General features: G+C 44.2%; 1 protein-coding gene across 12 annotated transcripts in view; it reads left to right on the top strand.

Moving 5' to 3' along the window:
* Window positions 1-12625, top strand: part of AFDN (afadin, adherens junction formation factor) — a 2107422-nt gene that overhangs the window by 1893609 nt on the left and 201188 nt on the right. The window lies entirely within an intron of this gene.

The raw sequence follows: 12625 nt of genomic DNA, 5'->3' as shown, positions 1-12625 counted from the left end.
GATCAGACCCTCACCTACACTGAGTTTAAAAAGAATGAAAGACTATAGGATAGTATAGCATGGACATTATTCCAACTCTTAGCTTGTATTTGTTAACAAAATAAAGGGGGTGGCCTTATATGTTTGGAGGTGGTATGTATAACTTCACTTGCTTGCTGTATTCATGACGGTTATATATTTTCGCAATATAAAACGTGGTGTGATTCTCGAAAATGCTAACTCATCCTTATGGTATATTTGCAAGTATCTTTCACTACAACAAGGTCTACCAAAGACATAGGTTTCTTATGTGCCCTGTATATCTACCGTTCCTGAACTTCAACTTAATTATCTTTGCTTTTCTGTCAGGCTATGTGCAGGAAACTGGAATTCATCAATGTTACGGTTTTCCCGCAGACATTGATGGCTTGTTTAACATTTCCCATTATCTCTATAAAGGCATGTGTTGGCATCTCTATAATATTTGCCTCCAGCATTTGTTTACTTTTTCTGTACAAATGTTTTCCTCTCGGCTTGCTTGATGGCTGGTTTTCAATCGAGGTCCCAAATACTATTTTTGTTTATAAAATTACTTTATTGAAATCACTGTTGCCACATGTATGTTGAAGGACAATCCAGTTCTGTTGCAATTTAAATACTCGATTGTGAGTTAACACTGACTGTTACTGCTAAAGATCACCCCATCAGTCGGAACAAGGACGTAATACACTCACTCAATTCTTTCTAAGTCCTAGCTTACGCACCATCTAGCATATTGCTTTTTTGAACATGTGGTAAATGTGCAGTGAAAATTAATTCAACATAACTGCCTAACTCTGAAAATGCTCTTGCATGATTGTTCCACATCGAAGAATTGGAAGAACTAAATAATTTCTTTTGTACTCCTGCCCAACTTCTGAGGGTGGAAGAGTGAAAGTAGGTAAATATGTATGGTTAGAAACCGAAATCAAATGTTCCTGTCGGAATCTGTGTTTCCTTGATGTTCACCCATTATACATTAGTAATTTGCATGTATGCCCGATTGGTCTTCAAATGTAAAATTGATATGGCTGTCTTAAGTATACATCTCTCTCTAAAGGCATCTCACAAAAGTGTATCAATCAGTATTTACTGTAGCAATTAGAGCTGGCAAAGCAAAACAAGTGAAAACCAACCAAGAAGGAAACGGGTCAGATTGACGTGTGCATAAAACTGTAAAAAACCTAGCTTGATAGAGTTAATTCGAGATTTATTATTTTTTTTTTTTAGTGTACCTTGTGTAAAATGGGTTTTGGGGACAAATGTCTGAAGATGAAATGCCTTCATTATGAAGCCTCAGGCAAAATGTGGGTAAATGGCGTTATGTCTGAAGGACGTAGGTTAAAAAGGTGAAAGACAGGTGAAGCTGTCCCCGATCTTATTCAACATTGCCTTGGAGCTCCTGATAACATGTATATGCCAAAATAATGAAATTGTGGAATTCCAATTAGGATAGTGGCATACGCAGACAATTTGGTTATTATCCTGTCCAATCCTCTAGAAAGCTGTACTCTTTGAAATAATATTTTTGAAGAAGTTGGAAATCGATCTGGTCTTAAAACCAACTGGTCAAAGACCAAAATATTTCCACTTTCCATTAAGTGTTGTAGAAATTACTTTCAAGTCTGGGATTGTAAATGGTCTGAGCAAGTGTTAAATATTTAGGACTAACCACAGTGCAGTATTTAAAGTAAATTGTAGAAACTAATGTTAATTGAGATATACAGTCTAATTAAAAGAGAGCCAATGATATTTAATAGTTTGCATTCACTGTCACAAAGAATTCTTAAGACAAATGCTCAATTAGCTAACAAGCCAGAGATCTGTAAATTATTCAGTTCTCCTCCTCAGATGGAGCCCACTTTTCTCAAACTTATGCTTGATGAAATTGTAATTACTGACAGATGGATTACTGACAAATGGGATTGCTTGAGACAGTAGTCAACAAGACTGGAATGTGAGAGATCTAAAAAAAAAAAAAAAACTGGGAAAAAATAACAGCAAGGCCTACCAAGATTAAATTAGATCTTAACCTGCATTTGATTCACCAGAAGATAATAAGTACATTATATTGGACCCCGGACAGAATGCACACATTGGGACGTTTGTATAATTATCATTGCTGGTGACGTGGTAAAGAAAGAGGAACTTTTTTGCATATGTTATAGAATTGCTCAAAAGTCAATGTATTCTGGACAAATTTCCCAGGCAGGATGGATTTGACAACAAATCGAAGTATAAATAGACACTAAAAAGATGAACGTTCTCTTGGAGGAATGCATCCTGAATTTTAGTTATGGAATACAAATGTGGATTGATAGTTTGTTGTGGCTCAAAAACAATTTATGAAAGTGTAGAAGACTAAGAAGAAACTTAAATTGATAGCTGGATTAATTAGTGGCTTTGCATATATTGTCAAATTATGAAACCAGAGATAGATATATATATATATATATATATATATATATATATATATATATATATATATATATATATATAGCCTATAGGATGAGTGTATTAGTTGTTATATACTAGACTAGTTTAAGAAATGTTACTGGTTATGGCGTCTGTTGTGTCCTATTTGATTTGTTATATTGTGTTGAGTGTGTATTATAGTAGGAATAATCACATTTCTGTACTCTGTATATGAAAAAGTATAAACACATCCTTAAAAAAATGTTTTTTAAAACCTACTTTGGTAAAACATGCTTGTGCTGAGCTCATGCCTTATATACATAGTGCGAGGTAACATAGACTGCCACCTGATTAAAACATTGCCTAGCGTATAATGAAGCTTCAGCCATTGGATGAAGTCAAGCGACTACAAAAGGGGGCTACAACTGCTTTGCCCTAAAATAAAAAATGGAGAAGCCAGAATAACATAAAACAGATCTGGGCACATAATGCCTTAGCATCCACACTGTCTATAATTCCTGTGTTGACCCAGAATCCCATCTATATTTGCACAAGGAGCTGTCCCTGTTGGAATTGGGGTTTCAGCTTTACCATCTTTTTTTTGTATACCAATCTCAATGATGTACGGCTCAAGCCACACAAGTCCTTGACTTCAAAGCAAGTAATATAGGTGAAGCTTAAAGCTGCTGATTCCTTACTAGCACCATACATCTTTTCTCACTATTGCTATTTAATTCGGCAAGTGCTACTTTGGTTGTGGCTGCAGGGTGCTCCCAGATGTGAGGGAAGCCCACGTTACAGAGCACCCTTCCCACATACTTGATCCATGGAACCACTTGATTAGTCCAGATCAGCGCCCATAACAACAAGGGTTTGAGCTGCATCATCTCGCCAACTGGCCTAATGCCAGCTCCAGCTTTCAGGACGATAACAGGGGTTCTTCTTCATAGCCCTAGGAACTTTCATTATTGGCCCACCTAAACAAAAATCAAGATCCAATAAATCATTTGGTGCCTGGGTGAAGTCCAGTCCTTCATGATCTTCCTAGGCCAGACAAAAGCACCAGACTAACTTACGCCCAGGTAATCCAATGCAGTCACTTTATATATCGCCCCTCCCTGCTCTTCATCTAACCCCCATGAACAACTATCCAAGATATTGCTCATCACCTTGGATTTAGACTGAGTTATAATCCATGTCTACTTGCTGCAGAATGACTTAAACCCTATAAGAAGCCTTCTTAGTCCAACTGTTGGCTGGCTAGCATAGTGCCTAACCCCAAAACTAGAGGACAGGCATTGTCCAGCCACTGATTGCTGTAGTGTCAGCTGTCACCAGAAGAATTCTTTAATGTATATGTTAAACAGCTGGCATTTGAGAATCCACCCCTGTCGGACCCGTTTTGTACACCAAGCCAGCTCGTTAATTCCCCACTCTGGCATTGACTCTCCTGGTACAACATTTTGATTCTTTCCAGGAGTTGCAGCTCAGTGCCATAACACTGCAGCAACCACCACAGATCAATAAATGCAAAGAGTAAAGACTCATCCCCAGAAATAAAATATTTGGAGATAGTAAGGCATAGTAAAAAATAATTGATCTATCATAGCTACCCCTTCTAGAAAAGCTGCCTGCTAGTGATAGACCAGGGCCACTTTCTCTGCGCTCTGCAGCCACCCCAGAAACAATTTGCAATAGTTATTGGGGGAATTGTCTAAAAAAGATTCTGGTCTATACCTGTCTTCCTTGGCTAAATCCCTTTTCGAACATTGTAATAAGGTCTTTTTTCCAACTTTATAATTCGATACCCAGGTCCAAGATACCATTTGCTGTCAATCTGTATTGCCTTCCATCCCTATTACCCCACTTTAATGACTTTGCTAGAAATGCAGTTGTTATGGCAAGCTTTAGGCTCAGAAGTGGTGCCTGAGGAGGAGCTTTCACTTCCATGACAACAATTGCTAGGTGCCTCTTCTCACACTTCGATTCCTAGTTGAACAACACAGATGACTGTGAATTATTCCACAGACACTCTAGAGGCCAGTAAGTGGTTACTTGCTAATCTACTAAAATCGGATAAGCTCTCAAGAATCTGCTCTGGGTAATCTTCAGAATCTAAAATTCTTTGAGCGTTGACTGAATGTCTGCCTGGATGACTTTAGTTACTTCATCCAGCTGGGTGACAGGCCAACTCAATGAGCATCTTTGATCTCCAAGCACCACCACATGGGTGTCCGATGGAACTGCCGTCGATGGTTTGGTGGTAGCAAGCACCTACGTTATGGGGGTGATGTCTGGTTCCTCTCTCTCTCCACTGCTCTCATGTCAGACATCGCTCCACCAGTTCGATCTGCTAAAAAGTAGTGTATTGAACTGGCTCTGTGCACGCTCTGTAGGCAGATGCAAAATGCAAATCCGGTTGTTTGCTAATTTACACACCAAGGCTAACTACTGCCTATCATGACATTGAATGAGCCTTGGCAGTGGAGGGGAGGGATCTCTTGACCTTGTTGTCTTCCTGCTCCCCCAGAACTCAACAGCTATACCCTCAAAATGAACATTCAAGTATTGTGATATGGTGCTCCTGTGTACCCTGCATGGGACACCAAAATGTCTTCAAAGACAACTGTCAACATAATTATCACATGGGTGGCACAGGATGGATCATGCTTTTAGATCTGTCAGCAGCTTTTGACCTGGTGGACCATGCTATCTTGTCCACCAGGTTAAAGATGAATGCTAACTTCTCTCAAGAGGCGGTAAATTGTTTTATTCCTTCCTAGAGGGTAGGCAAGTTAGAGTGGCCAGCGATAGTGCTGAAGCCAAACCCACCACGCTTATGTACGGTGTCCCCCAGGGAGCCTGTGCGTCTCCCTGCTTTTATAACATCTTTGATTCCCTTCTTCCAGATGCTGGAAAAAGAAGGGATCATATTTGCAAATTATGCAGACGACACACAGTGCGTCATCCGTATTTCAGAATCCTATGTGGAGGACGAATGCCGGATTAATGAAATCTATAAAAAAAAATCCAGGATTGGATTGTGGTCAATGGCCTAGCCATCAACAGCTCGAAAACCGAGCTTTTACTAATCGGCTGAGAGAATAAACTTGAGAAGCTAGGACCCAGCTATAAGTCATTCTCTACAGACAGCTGTCAAATAGATGTCATGAGCAAAGTCAAAACGCTGGGCATCTATTTAGATAAGAACTTGAACATGAAGGCACAAGTGAACAGCCTCGTCTCCTCGGCTTCCTATTTTATTAAGTTGTTTCGCTGCCTTAGACCCTTTGTGTCAGAAACAAACTCTGAAATACTGGCAAGGGCCATTATTGGATTGAGGATATATTACTGCTGTAGCCTTTTGGTTGGTCTGCCATTATCAGATTTCCACCGACTTCAGGTCCTACAGAATGGAGCGGTCAGAGTGGTGAAATGACTGACAAGAAGAGGTTGCGTGTCAGATACATGCCAAAGCTTACACTGGTTACCTGTTCAGTCTAGGGTCGCGTTTACTCTTCTTATTGCACATAAATGTGTACACAGAACTATGCCTACCTATCTTAAAGAAACAATCATTTCCAAAAAAAAACATTAGAACTCTCAGATCGGACGAAACTAAAACCCTAATCTTTCCGCATTTGAAAACCAAAAAATCAAGGGATGCTGCTTTTATATCCGCAGCTCCACAGAAGTTGAACTCTCTTCCATCTACATTGAGGAGTACTACATTCATCGAGGTCTTTAAGAAAGGGTTGAAATCTGCTCTTTTTTCATAGAGCGTCTCCCTATTTCATACTTGAACCTGCTCTCATTAGGATTGTTCTCTTTGGCCAGCTCTTTTCCTCTTCTGCTTTGTATGAGTTTTCGTTTTGTCTGAGTTTTGTGTTCAAGCGCCCTTAAGCCTCCAGGTACCTGGCGCGCTATATAAATGGCAAACATAAACACATAATAGATTCATCAGGAAGGTTCAGAGAACCGCTCAAAAGATTTTTCCCCTTTATCGCTGTTGAGGATACACTACCTATAAAGAGATAAAGACGATGGTCAGCAGGATGGCATTGGTCTCCATTTGAAGCTGCACCTGAATACATCAAGCATCCTGGCAATGTGTTTATTTCCGGTTCCCATGTTTCTTGCAAAAGAGAAATGTCTGCCCCACAAAAAAATTACTAGCTTTCTTCATCGCCCACTTGTTGCCACCCACACAGCATTCCAAGATGGGATTGTTAAGCTGCTGGCTGGCAATGAACACCTGTGCGGAATACCAGGTAACAACAATGCTAAAGGTTCTACATAAAAGCACTCACTGACAAGGAAGGGCTAACTTCATGTGTGCATCCCCCCCTTATCTCTCATGTGCATGATAATCTCTGTCATAAAAGCTGGAGTTGATTGATTAGTTTTACTTGGGGTCATGGTTCTGAATTTCAGGAGTTCATCTCTCTGCAAAACAAAAAACTGCATCTGCTTGGAATACAGATTTTGGACGTTCATTTAAAACTGCCTTAGAAAGCATTCTCTGAAGCATCCACATCAAAGGCGATGAGATTTTCACACCTAAATGAACCACCTCATTTCAAGAGGTCAAATAGTTCCATAAGGAGGGGGTTACTAGCCCCGTTTTCAAATCACATCATGGTTCTTGGTTTCGTTTGCAAAAGTTCATAAATGAAATGGAGTTCATGAAAATCCCTCTCTAAAGTTTAGGTGCAGTATTGGTCAGTGTGAGGTCTGAACAGTTTTGCCAATAAGTCCCCTCTCCTAAATGCCAGATTCATAGAATATGTTTGACTTCTGGTCCATGGGATGAGAAATGTTCTTCATCGATGCATTCCAGAAATCTGTGACACGAGAATATTGAATTAGTTGGGTCTGCAGTTTATACCCTTGTCTTTGTATTGTTAGTTCCCCATCATGAGATTGTGATTATTTTCCAGCATGGGGTCTGGCATGGATTCACATGCTCATGAATATTCCCTGTCGTCAGCCTGGGAATCCTTGGTGAAAGAAAAACTATTTCACTTTTGCTTTAAAAATGTATTTCTCCTCTAAACCAATCACTGTCCTCTGGGTCATACTACCCTCATCCAATGAAAGTCCTCTCCCTAAGCTCCACCCCTGGTTGCCGTCTTCCGATTTTTAATGCATTCTTCAGTGTTGGGAGTCCTCGTAATGCTCTCTGACCTTTTTTTCTATTATTTTGAGGTTTTTTTGGTAAAATGTGAAAGTTTTGACAGATTTTTGGATTTGTCGTTCGAACAGAGGTAGACTACCTGCAGCGGGGATCCACTCTCGGTGAAGATCGTATTCCATCGAGGATATTTCATAGGATCAGAGAAGGCCCAGGCTTGGGCCTTCTTCGTGCCTTTTCAACATGACCGAGGAGAAGAGATACCTCTTCAAACCCAGTGCGAAATGTGGACTAAGGAATGTTTTCATGGAGGATCGACACCACAAATGTCGTTACTGCCTGCATCCGGACCATGATGAGGAGGGATCCAAGGTCTGCCATGGTTTTTCTAAAAAGACCAAGAAGGATCGCAACAGCAGGCTGGTGGCGTGGTTAAAATCAGGTAAGGACTTTGATTCAGCCTCTAGGCATGGTCGTGCTTCCGGTCCCATGATCAAACTACCTCCAAAAAGAGGTCGAGGTCCTTTCAGGACGCCCCACCCACGTGGGTGCGAAAGAAGACAAGGCTGCACGGCACTTAACCCACTGGGTTTGCCGCCACTGTGGGTTCCGGCTCGGGAAAGACAAGGTTTCCATCGCTAAACACATCCACGTGAGCCTACCGTTGAGGGGCGTCCCCTCTAAGGGAACGTCCTTGACTCCATTCAAAACTCTGCTTGCCATCAGCAGACAAGGCGAGGAAGGAGAAAGCCAAACTGGGCCCTTGGCTGCCTCCATCGGCATCTCAAACAACCAAGACAACACAATCATCAATGGCCACAACCACATCGACGACGACTGCCATTGCCACCCCGTCGACGACTCCATCGACGACCTCGTCGACGACCATTACTACTTCAAAGGAAGGGCAGACCATGAGGGTGGTGCCCTCAGTCACTGCAACGGCTGCTCTGCGGATGGCCCTACCGGCACAGCATGAGTTAACTGCCACTACTTTGACAAAGACCCCTGTAAAGGAGACAGCAGCCGCTTCCCGCCAGAGGTCTCAGGAGAGGGGAACGAGTAAGGCTCAGATGACCCCTAGGAGGGGTACAAAGCAAGGGACTGAACTAAGTGTGCCGGGGCACATTTATACTAGATCCGATGAGGGTGACGACCAGCCTGAGGGCTACTCTTCGGACCACAAAGGGGGCCAGGGACCCTTGGTCAAAGGTAGGTCACCAAAACCTATCGTCGACCTCTCCAGAAGAGGTGTACCAGCCTGGAGCTGCCCCCTCTCGTTCCTCCTACAGCTCAGACCAGGGACGTTTCCTTGGACATTCTGGCCATGCTGCACACGCTGGTATCATTAATTCAGCAGAGATTGCCCCTACTCCATCTAGAACTCCTCCAAGACCGCTTTCCAGAAGCCCTTCGAGGCGCAAACGCGGGTCAAAGGACCCTGCTGGTCCAAGGTGCCAGCCGACACCACTGCCGCCCCCACCTCACGATTTCACCCCAACAGGGCATACTGCTACGCACACAGCCACCGGCATGGATATGGTGGCTACGGACAATGACGAGGCCGATGACTTGGTGCCAGCAGAGGGAGAACCAGCAGGCGCAGATGAACCGCACAGAGCCTCTCCGCCGGATGAGGTCGGCTCCTTCCATTCAATTATGACCAGGGCATCAGATCTTTTTCAACTGGTGCCTGAGGAAATGGAAAAGGGAGGGTTCCTTTATCAACGTCGCAAGTCCAGACAGCTGACTATCAAGTCCGTCCCATTGTTGGACGATATTTGGGATGACGGTCTAGCGCTTTTAAGGAATCGGAGCACCAACCCCCACCCAACCGGGACAGGCTCGAGAAGAAATACCCAGACTCTGCCCCCAAGTGCCTAAGGTCCTAGCCTTCACCTGACTCTGTGGTCTCAGCCTCGGCCAGGAAACACTCTGCAAACCTGTCATCCTTGTCTATGGTACCCCCGGACGAGGAGGGGAAGAAGCTGGACGCTATGGGGAAGAGGATTAGCTATACGGCTGCCAGCACTGTTAAGGGTGCTAATGTCCTGGCCATTTTGTCCCGCTACGACGGGAGCTCTTTTATAAACTGGGCCCTATTCTGGACTTCCTACCGGAGGACAAGGCAGCAGAAGCTTTTGAATTGTTCCAGAAGGGGGAGGTGGCCTGGGACCACGCCATCACAGTAGCAATGGACATCACGGACACTGGATTCTGTCAGATGGGAAACAGAGTGTCTCTTCGTTGGCAAGGATAGCTGAAAGTCACCAACTTCAGGCCAAACGTTCAGTCTGAGGTGTTGGACATGCCATTCGACGGAGAAAACCTGTCTGAAAAGACAGTTGATGAGTCTCTTCAAATCATCAAGACTGACACGGAGTCAGCATGTTCGCTGGGTACCCTGCAGCAACGGCGGTCATCGTTCTTTTCATTCCTCAAGAGGAAAACCTTGCAAGTCCTCCAAGGGCTACATCACCCCTTATCAGCATCCTTCACGCTCCACGACGCAAAAAAGGCATGCAGATGCCGCTTGCAGGCATACGGCAGCGGATGGGGGGGGGGCGAAGAAGTGTGTGGAAGAAGATTACCACTGACAGATGGGTGCTGGACTCTATCGGACAGGGTCACACCTTGGAGTTCCAATGCAGGTGTCCTCATATTCCTCCTGTAGCTCGACAAGTACTGCACGTGGCGCAGCTGCTGCAGGAAGTCCACGACATGTTAAAAAAGTGGGTTGTAGAACCCATTCCCCAGCACCTACGGGGCGTACTCCAAATACGCAGACCCAGAGTTTGGACATTATTCTTTACCTTCAGAGTGTAAGGTCAGGGCCTCTTAAACTTTTTGATGTGCTACAGCCATAAGTGGAAGCGTTTCCCTGTGTGGTGCCGGGCTCAGAGAATTACCACTCTGCGTGTCACAGCCCTGCAGCTCCTACCCTAGCTGCTTTCCTTGGCTAAGGCTGGACTGGGTCATGCCTCTATCAAGGTGCACCTGGCCCGCCATACCCCGTTACACCAGGTCACTGGGTAGGCCTTCTCTGTGGCCGCACAGATTCATCAAAGAATTCCTCAAAGGACTCTTCAGGACTTTTCTGCGGATGAAGGCTCCTGCCCCGGCTTGGGAGCTCAATGTGGTTTTGACCCAGCTCATGGAGGTGCCCTTGGAGCTGATGCATCAGGCCAGGCTTAAGTTTCTATCGTGGAAGAAGGCTTGCCTCGTGGTGATCACCTCGTCCAGGTGGGTCGGGGAGATCCAGGCCCTGTCGTGCAAGCAGCCATACTTGTCCTTCCGCGCTTCGAGGGTGGTACTGCATACACATCCCACCTTTATGCCAAAAGATCCATCAGAGTTCCACCTCAACAAGCCTTTGGTGCTGCTGGTCTTCTTCCCGAATCAGTCATCGCCAGCGGAGAGGGCCTTGCATTCACTGGACATTGCTCGTGCCTTGAAGTTTTACGTGGCACGCACGAAGAGCTTTAAGAAGACTTCGCAGCTGTTGAATCATGGAAAGGCCTTGTCAAAGTATTCCATCTCCAGGTGGCTCTCCGGCTGCATCATGCACCGTCATCGACTGGCTGGCAGGCAGCTGCCGGGGATCGGCTGAGAGCCCACTCCAACAGATCCATCGCTGCAACAATAGCGGTTCCCTCTGGTGTGTCCCTGCTCGACATCTGCAGCCGTGCTACATGAAGGTCCACGCACACCTTCACGAGGTTCTACCGCATCGACGGGGATTCCAGGTAGGAGTCCAAGGTCGGCCAGGCGGTGCAACGCAACTTGTAAGTTTGAGGCAAGTCTGTTCCAGGGGTGAGTGCTTTTTGCTTCTGTTGAGCCTTGCCACCTCCCGTGGTTGTGTATATGTACTGATGTGTAATCGTTATTCAGGACCATGTGAATCCATGCCAGATCCCATGCTGGAGTAAGTTTGTTATTACCTGTAACTATTGTTCTCCAGCCTGGGTCTGGCATGGATTCACATGCAAACACTTCCTCCTTCCCCTCTGTGGCTCTTCCTGGTTAATTCTGCCACTTTACGTGCTTAACCAATCTGAAGATGGCCCTCAGGTGTGGCGCTTAGGGAAAGGACTTCATTGGATAGGGGCAGTATGATCCAGATGACAGTGATTGGTTTTGAGTAGAAATAAAAAAAGTGAAACTGTTTTTCTTTTACTGAGGATTCACAGCCTGATGACGGGTAACATTCATGAGCATGTGAATACATGCCAGCCCTATGCTGGAGAACAATAGTTGCAGGTAAGTAACTTAAAACATATTAATAAACACCAAATGGCTCCATCTGTGGGCAGGATCTTGAAATAAGGTTCATTAAAATATATTTTTTGATGTTTTATACAAATTAAGTTTCTTTTCAGTTTTTTTTTAATCACACCTAAAAGCCCAGTTTGTGATGATTTAGTACAGACTTTGGACTATGTGTGCCCCATAGAAAGAATTGGAACAAAGAGCCAGACAGATTTGAAAAGAGAAAAAGACAGCTGCACTTTAAGGCAGTCAGGCTGCACTAGTGTTTCCTCATGCAGTGTATTGACAGTTGCCTCTATTCACTTTTCGGATTTATTCAGCAAGGACCTCTCTGCACAACTGAAGCTTCCCATGCTTTTTCTAACTGAAAATCTTTTAAAAACAAAGGTTTGGCTTTCCTCAATGTCTTTTTGGTTTAGCATTACAATCCGTCTCTTTTTTTGGAGGGGGACGTGAGGTAAGATGAGGTATGGATTTTGTCCCTTTTGTTTTACCACCGTTCTGATAGTGATAAATGTGCCTTATGTCAAGTTAAAAAATACATGAAAAGGTACTACTATGTGTATTCTTCATCTTTCTGATTCCCACTACGTAGAGTTCACAGTTTGTGAAACTATTCCCCTTCAAGCATCTCACTAGCAGGTAAGTGTGATGAGATCCCAGATGCTAAAATCTGGCAATGCCACATGGTGCCAACTGCGAACCACTGTTGGAGTTCCCAAGCTGCTGTGCACCCACAGTGTGGACCTATGGAAAGAGTCTGCAAATTTGCGAGTATGCAGGAAAAAA

The sequence above is a fragment of the Ambystoma mexicanum genome, chromosome 4q, assembly GCF_040938575.1.
Source record: "Ambystoma mexicanum isolate Mex_15411 chromosome 4q, UKY_AmexF1_1, whole genome shotgun sequence".
In the NCBI taxonomy this organism is placed as follows: Eukaryota; Metazoa; Chordata; class Amphibia; order Caudata; family Ambystomatidae; genus Ambystoma; species Ambystoma mexicanum.
The sequence above is the reverse complement of the archived record's forward strand: the minus strand, read 5'-3'. Positions and strand labels throughout refer to the sequence as shown.